Here is a 13,077-nt window from a genome sequence, read left to right on the forward strand (position 1 = left end):
CACCGCAATGAGAAGCCCACACAGTGCAATGAAGAGTAGCGACCACTTGCCACAACTAGAGAAAGTCTGCATGCAGCAACAAAGACCGAACGCAGCCAAAAATAAATAAATAAATAAATTTATAAAAAATAATAATAACATTCCATTTTCTCTTCTTAAACTTTGAAATTTCTCTCTTCTTTTTTTCAACTTGAGAGATACAAGATGCCAATTTCATTAGTTTGTGTTGATTCTAACTATATTATAAAACCATACATTCGTAGTCAAATTTTAAGTTGGAAGATATTATAAAAATACTGTTCATATTAAGATTTTATGATGATCTGGGAATACTTAAATTTTAATATTTCTCATATTCTAAATTACTCATGTTAAATATCATACTACAATACATGTTACAAATAATATGACAAGCATAACAAATATATGTTTATATTATAAGTTGTGTATGCAGATGCATTTTTCTTTAAATTCAAGCATAAGAATAATGAAATATAGAATATGTCAGTAATTAAAGACCTTCAATTTTTAAAATATATTTAATTTTTAAGTATTAAATATACTATATATAATTCCAGGTATTATAACACATATAATACATCCTAAATATCTGTGAAACTAGTAGAAAATCCAAAATTCAGAGAATAGATACTATGGGTATCAAACATTAAAGTGTGTCAAAGGAAATGAAAATTAAATATGATATTGCATATCAAATTATCCAATTATTTTAATGAAGCTTTGGTGGTACAAGCATGTTAGAACATTGATCTGGCTCTATAAATGTACATAATGTGGAGTAAAAATAATGTTTTGATTAACTTTTCAAACAGAAGTATTTGATAAAATTCCCCTAGGATAAATTCATAAAAATACAGTTACTGAATTAGAATTATAAATAGTATGAGTTCTTGATACATAATATATTGTCATATTTACTTTCCAAAAAAGGTATACATTTATAAACATTATAATTAAGTAATTTTAATCAATTCAGATGTATTCTTTTCAAAATGAGTCTTAAATAATAAGATCAATTACATAAACTAAACTAAATTTATTTTTCATGTATCCAAATAGTCTGCACTGAAATCTTATGTTTTGTGTTAAAATAAAATAGAAAAATGTTTTACAAAACAAGGGAAAATATTAACCTGTAATTTGCCATACTTATTAATACTCAATATTTTGTTCCAATACAAACATATTTAACATGCACTTCTAGAAAATACACTTGGTTTATATGTAATAGATGAATTAAAAAGTAGCAAATAATTAAATCTTCCTAGGTGGATAGGAACTGGTTAAGACAATATTAAGATTTGATTTTGTATCTTTGAGTGTTCTAATTTCAGGGCTTAAATTATATACTAAATTATTAAATTACATTATTAGGTCCTTGGAAAATAAAAATTACATTTAAAACTGCTTAATTTTTTTCTGTTATGCACTGAACATTTGTCATTCATTATATTCCCATTGTAGTATTCTAACTTTATTAAGTAGTTTATCCATGTTTTAAAGGATAAAATATCCCATATGACTATCAAATAATGAATCACTTATTCAATTCCATTTTTTAATCACTAAATCAGAATAACAGTAATTTATCAGATATAAAAGTGATTTTAAAATTTTTCTGATCAACTGATAACTGTATAGAGAGAAGTACTCAAACATGTAGTGTAAGAAAAAGTGATGAACTACTTTAAATCTGTAATATTTGGCAGAAGGGCATTTTTCAGGATCCTATGAATTACCTAAGGGTGGTTTCATGGTTCTATGAGGTATAAGTCTTGAATATAAACAATTTATTATTTCTGTCTCACTAAGCACTATTCTAATTAATATACAGTAGGTTTATAAACTGCATTGAAATATAATTTTAGTGACAAAAAAACAATTTTTGGTGCCTCCTGGAGTTCAAAGTATGAATCTAAATGGACATAATTTGAGTGATTATAAGTGGCATAAATGTATAGTCCTTCTACCCATACATTTTTCTAGTTGCTCTGCAGTGATGATGTAGAAATTCTTACTACTGTAGAGATACTTTTGAGACAATGCATATATAAATACTTTGTCACTTTAATCCAATTAGTGTGTCAGATTAGAAAATCAGTTCCTGCTGAGATCATGAAGGCAAGCAACACGGCACTGACTATTCAAAATAGTGAGAAGACATAGTGTTGAAAGTCTGAATCAGGCTTATTAAGATCATATGGAGTGTTCCAATCACAAATTTTCCTATTAGCTTCTCTTAGTGCTGTTTATCTTTCCTATATGACATTTTTACCAATTACATGGACTGAAAAACAAAAAGAGAATTATTATTATATCTAAGTGTCATTTTTTTACAAAGTACACAGAAAAATTTGATTTTCCTTGTATGCTACTAGTTAATCTAAAATCTAGTGTTAACCTAATATTACTGTGTATGTGGTTTTTACTTTCTTTCATGTTGATAATGTATGTTACTGATTTAATAACGATGTACATATTTATCTTCAAAAATAATACAAAGACCATGAAAGCCTTTTGAAACATACAAAATAAAAAATAAAATGATGAAAGGTCAATGACTATATTTTTTCTATTCTACATGATAAGTGACACATGTCACATTTTCTAAAAACACACAATCAATAATTTCAAATTCTTTTAACATAGTCACTCATTAAATTATAAAGAAAAAGTATATTGCCAATTTTGTTCAATACACATACACACACACATACAACCACCACCACCAAATCCTGAAGTTAACAATAGTCTATTTGCCAAATATTTAAAAGTTATATTGCAACTTTCCTAAAATATTTTGATTTATGTTTATTATGACCACACCTAGAGACAGAATCACATTAATAATAGTTTGTAAGCAATGGAAACAGTTTCTACTGCCTTCAGTCCAAAACTGTCTATGATGTTATTTCCTTCTTTATACAGCACATCTGTCATACTGATGAAATTAGCAAATAAAGAATAATCTTACAAAAGAAATAAAATTTGTAAGATTCAAACTAATTGCTGATTTAACAAAAAGTTAAGACAAAATATAATGCTTGCATAACTAAATAATTTTATATCAGTTTTATAAAGACTTTAATTCTGGCCATGTGAAAGTCTTCATTCATGTGAAAACTAATTTACATTGGATTATTAAAAAGGCTCATTATTGTATTCTTAATAAATTCATCTTATTTGGCTAAAAAGGACTGTAATGAAATTTGTTTGATAGTTGCCCAGTAAACATACATTTCATAAAAAGCTGGAGAAATAAATAATAATTACATCATAATAGTCTTCATTTACAAATATAGCTTAGTTTTCTCCTAAAAAAATTTATACTGAGCTTATGAATGTTTAGTGCTTCAGAAAGAGAATGCTATGACCTCACTTAGCAATTAGTTTTCTTTCTATGCTCCATAAAATTGAAGAGATTTACAAAGCAAGTGGAAATACTAACTTTGATAATGATGAGCCATATGGTACTTGTTTTACTATATTTATGCTTAGCAGAGAGTATAAAATTATAGTTATTGCAATTTTTTTTTTTTTTACAAAATGAGGTTACTACTTCTATTATGCTTACAAATTAGCAAGATGAGGATAACAACCACAAAAAATTCAGGTTACTTTAAAAAAAAATTGATTCTGCTGAGACTAACATTTTCCTTGAGCTGTTTTGGTTTATAAATAAGTTTTAAAATGTTTATAAACATGAAATATTATGTTTATAAAAAATTGTCCAGGTGAAATCCATGACACAGTTCATTTGATTTGGGGGGCATCTTACTCCCAGTCCAAATGTGTTCTTAAAGGAAGAGAAACAGAGGCACTAACTCTGATCTCCCACCTACTCCCTACCTCCTCAACTGAGTATATTCAGTTTGAAATGGATAAATTTGTACTTAGTGATAGGTTAATCTATAATTCATTATAAAAGATTATATAGGCCCACACTTTGGTAAATTTTAATCTCCAAATGACCTGGAGAGGCAGAGTTATGTACGTGAAATGTGGTAGATTTAGCTATTAAAATGTAGAAACCAAGTACGCCATTTATTAGCTGTGTGGTTATAAGCAACTTACATTTTCTGCTTGGGGGCAGCTCATATGCCTTAAAGCAGATGGTAAAAAAATATTAAAAATACAATTTTTTTTCAAATTATAATAGGAAGTCTTAGGAGCATTTTAAGCAAAAATTATTAACCTAGTTCACATGAAATTTGAACCCTTTCACCTCTGACGCATTGGCCACAGAGGGGCCAACATAATGAAATGACCCTAGGAGAACAATGATCAAGTATGTTGGTGATAACACATAAAAAGAAGATTGCATTTCATTTCACCTCAAAATAGAGTGAGGATGGATCAAATATTTTTTAATATTAAAATAGTCATCAGTTGAGTGAAAACTCAGAATACCATGTTGACTCACCCACAGTATTTTATTAACATAATTATGCCAATTTTCTGAGGATGACAAATATTTACCACTACTATGAACATATTTTAAAATGACAATAGGTCTTGTTTACAATGTCTCGGCTATGCAATCTCAGTTTGAAAATCATCATACTATGCCCTCATCTCAAGCAAAAAAAGGCAATGAAAAGTTTATATGTAGAATTTTCTTTTCTAGAAAATACACAAAATATATATACCAGCTATTCTTTTAGTAAGACTTTAGTATATATTTATGTTATTTTGGTGCTACACAATCAGCATTTCATAATCAGAGCTCATTAGTTTGTTACCATACTCACAAAATGATAAATTACTCTCACAGACTTCAGTTCCATCTAGTTTTGAATACTAGATCAAAGTAGCATTTTATAATGAGAGTAGGGCTGAACTCAAGCTCATGGTCATTGCACTGAATTAAAGAGTAAAAACATTATGCTAGTTTCAAAATAAATAGGATAAACTATCAGGTATTTGCAGAAACAGAGAACGGAGCATAAACCAGAGAAACTTTCTAGTAGTATTTTTATTTTCCATAAGTCAGAAAGATTAGCTTTCCTTTGTATAACAATGTGCTATCATTTTGTAATGCTAACAGAAATGATTAAATCAAAAAATGTAAATGTAATTAGTTTTAAAGCCATCTGAAGACTCATCATCTAAGATATAAATTATAGGCTTTCCATGGCTGCTGAAAACTTAATAGCCTTTATTTCTAGAATACATACTATGTTGAAAGTCTGATGTTTTACACAGCTTAATGAGAATTCAAATCAGAGTACTTGTAAAAAGAAAGTAGTGGTTCACACTCGGTCAACCATGATAAAAACCTGTTCCTACAGCTATCTGAACTACTACATAAATCCATTCTCTTGTCAATTGTAACTTGTTTCAATTGCCCCTTCATACCTTTTAAACAAAATGTTAATGGACTATTCCAGTCTATAAATGGATTAGGTCTTTTATACATAGATCTATCTTGTACATTTATTTTCAAGAGCCTCTACTGTAATGTCAGAAAGATCAAACTCATCAACGGGCATCACAAAGATCATTTCTAAACTTTTAAAACTCCCTCTTGGGAGCACAAATTTTTCATCGACTATTTTATTTATTTTTTGCTTTTACAAAGTTCTAAACTGGCATTATTGATAGCAGTGTAATCTACCACTCTTTTCCCTTCTGACTGTCAGTAGTCATAAAAGTGGTGTACTTTAAAAGATGGGGCCTATTGATTCTTATACTCAGTTAATAAAAATACTTTCTCACTGCCTGAAATATTTGGGAATGTTGGCAAGAAATGTGACAAAAAAGATAAAGTATGATTAATACAATCTCAAACTTTGAAAATAAATTACTGTTACTTGAATTCTGACTGACCAATTTATAGAAAAACACTGAAGTAGGTGAGGACAGGAATTTTATATTGCTGACATTTTATGAAAATGTTTGTTATCAACTAAATCTTTGATTCTCAGTATCAGTTTATAATCTGAATGGAACACATAAATAATGAAAGATATGGTTTGGGAACTCTTGTTAAAAAGAATTTAAATCATATTTGTCTACCAATCTAGTGAAAACCAGTTTTACATATTTGGATGAAAGGTTTAGAATAAAATTTGTTGTGCAGAGTGAGATCAAACTGAAAAAAAATTGTTTAAAAATTACACCTGATGAAATTTAGAGCTGTGGTCACAATAATCTTGGAGAACAGACTCTGTCAAGCATGAGAAATGTGGCTGAGGGGATATGACACAAGTGTCATAATGCATTTTGGAAGTGAAGTACCTCATGATGGAGGCTGGACTGAAGTGAGAAGAAGAAAGTTATCTCTATGGGCATTTTAGTCAATATATATTTCAGTAAACTAGAAGGTATTAGAGAAATGTATTAAAACCTTCCAGTAAAGAGAGATGCAGAAGAGCAACTGTGTTTTAACAAAGCCCTGTTCTCTAAAGGCCACATTTGATTGTTATGTTGTTTGCTTTTTCAGTGGAGACTGAAGAGTGTCTCTATAAAATATACCTTACAGCTTCTTTATTTTTAGCTCTTTCATATGAACTGCCAAATTTTTCACATACTTGTGGTGGAATTTTCCTTAGATTTTAATATCAAACTGTGTAGAGCTGCCCTTTATATTTTCAAAAATAGTTACACATTGATTCTTGATTTCAATTTTATTCTTAATATGGATAAATATAAATATTTTTGCACTTCCAGTTATGGTAATGTCTGCAATATCTAATTTGTTTCAATTTTAGCCTATTCTCCCACTTCCAATTCATCACCATCTTGTTGCTTATATTGTATGTGTGAGAGAGAAGAACAAAAGGAGAGACAGAGACAGAAAGACAGAGAGAGATATTTCCCATGTGTAAACTCATATGTATATTCACACAGACACACACACACTTCATCCTCCTCTCTTGCTCTCCACCACTTCTCTGACTATATACTTCCATAGTGTATTTGTGTCACCTGCACCCAGGGTACTCTCCACAATGCAGCAAGTGTGGTACACATTTTTTACTGGAAATATCATCATATATCTTCCATGTGTAATACAATACACTTCTTATTGGTTTTAGTTTAAAAGTCAAAGTTCTTAACTAAACCTGCAATACTTTGTCTTTTCACCCCTGCCTAAATCACCAGTCTCATCTTTCAACACTCATTCCTCTCCCTCTCAACACTCTGGCCAAAATGTCTTTTAATTTTATAAGCGTGCTGCATTCTGCTCTGTTCATGACCATTGCATATGGGTTCCTTTTCCCAAGACATTATTCCTGAGGTCTATGCTTGGCTGACATCTACTGTGCTATTAAGTCTCGAAGAGTCTCAGGATCTTCCTTTATGTGGCCTCAAAAAATACAGCGTGTCCCCTTCGTGGCTGACGTGGCCATTTTTCCAGCTTCTTTTTCTCACTACCATGGCAAATGACTGAGGATAGAGACTTGCCATTTCTGTCCTTCACATTATTCCTAGGACTACTTCATTGATCAGCATATTGCTTAAACATGTTTGTTGCCGAAAGGAATAAACATGATGTGGAGCTATCCATGGTTAGACATGAAGTGTTCCATTTAACCCCTTTCCCTCTTTCTCATGGGTACTGCAATCCAAATGGGCATTGCTAAACTGTCACAGTACCCATGCTTCTACCTAATGGCTACTATTACTCCAACTTAATAAACTCTACTCCTTTGAAGCTCCTGTAATTAAATTGTATGTGCAACTTCAGCATTGCCACCTATTGGTCTCCTGTGGAGAGTCCATGGTTTATTATGGTTTTAGCACATGGTTTACCATTTACCTTTTCAACCAGATGCCTGTTGCTAGCCTAGGTATTTGCATGTCCATCATCATGGACAGAGTGAGACATATACTCTTGCCTTTGCTTTTCTCTTTGCCTTGCTTGAATTCTATTATCCAGAATCATCTTCCTTCTTCAGCAAATTCCCTAAAATCACTGCTATTTTTTCCAAAATCAATTCAGCCATTCTTTTGTATTAAAGTAGTTTAATTCCACTCAAGAATATTTTATAAGCTGGAATTTATTACATGATAATATTAATAATAGCTGCATTTACTATATGCCAGGCCAAACAGTTAATCTTCACAATAACCCGATGAGGTAAATGTCTTTTATCACTACATTCAACAAAATTTCCAGTTTCACTTGTCCATTTTAGTGCATTTCTCTTATTGAATGCATTCATTCACTATTTGCTACAATGATTTTCATACACTTTCTCTCATGGGATCCCTCAACCTTATCTCTGCCCCACTACTCTCAGTGGATGACCTTTCCTCATCTTTCACTGACTGATTTCAAGCCACCCAATGGAACATCTCTACCCTCCTACCACACCTCTCTCCAGCATCTCTGCAGGTACTCTATCCTTCCCTCCCATTATAGTGGCAGAATTGCCTCTACCAGTCAGGGGAAAACTACTCTGCATGTGTCCTGAAGCCTATCCTCTTCTCTCCATGTAACTTGCCTTCTACAGAATATCGATTATTCTTCCCCATTCTTTTATACAATTCACTTTTTCCTGTCTCCTGGTCCTTTTTTTTTTTTTTCAACTTCCAGTATCTTTTCTTTTTCCTAGAAGCTGGATACAATTAACTCCAGCAGGGCAGTGCTCAAAACTATTGAAGCCTAACGCTTTAGGTTCTACTACTTTAATATTTGTAAATGCGAGAATGCACATTCCAAGAACTGCAAACTAAAATTTGACATTATACCAACAAGTTTACTCAATACTGATGTAATTATACAGAAGCCTAAATATATCACTCAAACTTTAATATTACAGAATTTGGCCTTCTAAGTCATCTTACATATAAACAAAGTTACTCTTTGCTTATCTGTCCTAACCTATGAAACGTTGCACCAACAGACTCTTCCCATAGTTCTTCACTATGTACTTAAACAGGTGATGCCTCCCACTTTGGCAAGGTGAAAAAAATCGAAATCCCTATGCAGAAAAAAATGTTAACTCAGAATTACCAAATTCTGAAGTTACAGCTGATGGTACACCATAAATAAGTTTTGGGAAACTCCTGTTAAAGTCTTTTACCTAAGTAGGACTATAGGAAGTTACAATGGTGACCAAAAGAAGACACACATTCTTCATTAAAATTTGTTTTAATGGGTCTCAAAGTTCTGTGACAGATTTTTGGTCAAGTTGTTTCCATTAGAAAGTACTGATTTTAAAAACTAATAACTTAAAATAGTCACACACACGCACACACATGTAAATGGCCCACAAGACATTCTCCTTTCCTTCTGAAGGTTTTACGATGTGTTTTATCATTAACCAGTCTTTTACTATTAAACTTAAATGGCCAACTGAGACAAACAGTTCTGAGACTGTTCTTCTACCACTGATTAAGACACGGGTGGCAGGGATTGGGGATAATATTCATTTAACCTTCTGAGCTTTTTGGACAGACTTGGTGACCTTACCAGCTCTAGCTGTCTTCTTGTCCACTGTTTTGATGACACCCACAGCTACCATGTCTCATGTCACCAACACGAAAGTGCCCCTGACGAGGATTGTCACAGAAGCTCTCAACACACATGGGCTTGCCAAGAACCATATCAATGGTGGTGGAATTACCACATTTCAAGAATCTGGAAGCATCTTCCAGCTTTTTCCCAGAACAACAATCAGTCTTCTCATTCAGCTCAGCAAACTTGCAAGCAATTTAAGCTGTGTGACAATACAGCACAGGTGCATATTCAGCACTGGTCTGGCTGGAATTGTTCAAGATAATCACCTGAGCTGTGAAGCCAGCTGCTTCCATTGGTGGGTCATTTTTGGTGTCACAAGGCACACTGCCACAATGGACATCTTTGACAGACATGTTCTTGATATTGAAGGCCATGTTGTCCCCAGGAAGAGTTTCACTCAAAGGTTCATGGTGCATTTCAATAGAGTTTACTTCAGTTGTAACACTGACTGGAACAAAGGTGACCACCATGCTGGATTTGAGAACACCAGTCTCCACTCAGCCCACATGGATAGTACCTATACCAACAATTTTATAGATGTCCTAGAAGGGCAGACACAGGGCTTATCAATTGGATGAGTTGGTGGCAGGATGCAATCCAGAGCTTCAAGTAGCATGGTTCCACAGGCATTGCCACCTTAATGGGTAGCTTTTTAATCCCTTGAACCAAGGCATGTTAGCACTTGGTTCCTACTTGTTGTCACCATTTCAACTAGAAATTGGCACAAATACTGCTCTGTTGGCGTTGTAGCCAATTTTCTTAATGTAAGTGTTGACCTCTTAAAGATTTCCTTGTATCTTTCCTTGTATCTTCTGGCTGTAGGGTGGCTCAGTGGATCCATCTTGTTAACACCAACAATTAGTTGTTTCACACCCAGTGTGTAAGCCAGAGGGGCATGCTCACAGATCTGCCCATTCTTAGAGATACCTGCTTCAAATTCACCATCACCATCAGCAACAATCAGGACACCGCACGTCAGCCTGAGATGTACCTGTAATCGTGTTTTTGATAAAGTCTCTGTGTCCTGGGGCATCAATGATGGTCACACAATACTTGTTGGTCTTGAATTTCCACAGGGAGATATCTATCAATAGTGATACCAAGCTCAGTTTCAGCTTTCAGTTTATCCAAGACCCAGGCATACTTGAAGGAGCTCTTTCCCATATCAGCAGGCTCCTTCTCAAATTTTTTGATGGTTCTTTTGCTGATCCCACCACATTTGTAGATCAGATAATCAATATTCAATATTCAAATATGGGCTGATTGCTCCCAAATTTAAAAAAAGAAAGGAAAAGAAGATTCATCAGACACCATGTTCTCTTCCAGCTCCCTTTCACTGACAGCTAAGTTCAAAGAGAAACTGACCATACCCATAATTTCTATTTCTCCATCTCTCATGCCTCTACCTCTGCTCTTACATGTCATATTTCCCCAAGACCTTCATTTTTCACTCTGACTGCTCACTTAGATGATTTAATCTCCCCACAAGTTGTCAAAAATAGTCAACTCTATTATATTGACTCTGAGCTGTAAATTTCTTTCATATTTAACATCAAAAAGGTAATTCACTTTTAGATTAACTGCATGTCATATTTCTACTGGCAATTTTTTTTATTGTTTCTTTCTGTGTGGTACAAAAATAATGGTGCATATTACAAATATAGCATCTTCTACATGAAGAAAGACAGAATTTGCATAAGCAAACATATATTGAGTCTCCTCTCAATTCCAAACCTGTATCTGAGCAATAGTTACATGCAACTTTTCCTCAACATTTGTGGATGGAGTTCTCTAAAGCATCTTGTGTTCATCAAATAAAAAAGGAAATCCGTGGAGTACATTAATCACTTATGCTCCAACTCTAGTTTTTACCATTAAAAAGAAGCCTTGATTTTTTCAGAAATTTGGGAGTGATTATCAATATTTGTCTTAAATCCACATTCAGTCATTTGGTAAGTTTTACCTCCTAAACAATTATTAGTAAAACTAACATTTATTAAGGAATTCATGTACTAACACTTTAGGCTCTTTGCATACATTACCTTAGTTTTATTAGAAAACAAAACAAAAACTAAGAGTTTGGTACCACTGTCATCCTCAATTTACATATAAGGGAACTGAGACAGAATTTTCCAAAGCTACTCAGCTAGTTAAGTGGGAGTCCAAAATTTGATTTAAATACCTTAGGATCTGTGCTCTGTTAATTTTTCTTTTTCTCACATTTTTCATGAAATTCATTAGAAAATCCACTCTTAACTCCTTCTATTAACTGTGTACACTGCATACAAGCAATCTTTTAAAAGGACAAATTGAATTGCTGATGTTTCTCTTGCTTAAATTCTTTAATTTGTTTCCATTTAAAATACAGTCTAAAATTCTTATCATAATCTCCAAAATTCCTTCCTTACCAGGTCTCTCTCTCTTTTAAGTTAATTACATAGTATCATAGTATGGTAGGCAAAATAATGACCCTCCCAAAGATTTCCATGTCCTAATTCCTGGAACTTGTGAATATGTTAGGTTACATGGCAAAGGAGGAAATTAAAGCTGCAGTTGGAATTAAGGTTGCTAATCAACTGCCTTTAAAATAAATACATTATCCTATATTATCCCAGTGGGGCAAATGTGATCACAAGGGTGATCACATTAAAAGAGAAAAGAGAACCAGAGAAATGTCAGTGTGAGAAATACTGACATTGGTAGCATTGAAGATAAGGGAATTGAACAATGCATCAAGGACTACAGGCAGCCTCTAGATGCTGGAAAACACAAGGAAACAAACTCTCCCATAGAAATTCTAGGAAGAGTGCAGATGTGTCAATATCTTGATTTTAACTCAATGTGACTCATTTAGGAATTCTGATCTTCATAAATGCAAGATAATAAATTTGTATCATTTTAAGCCATTCAGTTCGTGGCAATTTGTTACAACAGCAATAAGAAACACATGGTGATATTTCTTTCAAGCATTCATTTATTCCTGCAGTTATTCTTTGAACAGGTGTACTGTGCAGTTGCTATTACTTATTAGAAACTGCATATTCAGTCATTTAAAGAAATACTCCAGGGCTTCCCTGGTGGCGCAGTGGTTGAGAGTCTGCCTGCCAGTGCAGGGGACACGGGTTCAAACCCTGGTCTGGGAGGATCCCACATGCCACAGAGCAGGTGGGCCCGTGAGCCACAGTTGCTGAGCCTGCACGTCTGGAGCCTGTGCTCCGCAACAAGAGAGGCCGCGATAGTGAGGGGCCCACGCGCCGCGATGAAGAGTGGCCCCCGCTTGCTACAACTAGAGAAAGCCCTCGCATAGAAACGAAGACCCAACACAGCCATAAATAGATAAATTAAATAAATTTTTTAAAAAAAATGCTGGTAAAAGTATTAAAAAAAAAAAGAAATACTCCAATTTTCTCAGATATATATATTTTCTAAAATATACTGAATTTATTTTAAATAGATATATGAAATAAAAGGACATATGGGGATATATGTATATGTATAGCTGATTCACTTGTTATAAAGCAGAAACTAATACACCATTATAAAGCAATTACACTCCAATAAAGATGCTAAAAATATATATTAAA

General features: G+C 33.2%; 1 pseudogene; it reads right to left on the reverse strand.

Moving 5' to 3' along the window:
- Positions 1 to 9,401: 9,401 nt before the first annotated feature.
- On the reverse strand, positions 9,402 to 10,720 carry LOC132366553 (elongation factor 1-alpha 1-like; annotated as a pseudogene).
- Between the last annotated feature and the right edge of the window lie 2,357 nt (positions 10,721 to 13,077).

This window comes from Balaenoptera ricei, chromosome 5 (assembly GCF_028023285.1).
Source record: "Balaenoptera ricei isolate mBalRic1 chromosome 5, mBalRic1.hap2, whole genome shotgun sequence".
NCBI classification, from domain to species: domain Eukaryota; kingdom Metazoa; phylum Chordata; class Mammalia; order Artiodactyla; family Balaenopteridae; genus Balaenoptera; species Balaenoptera ricei.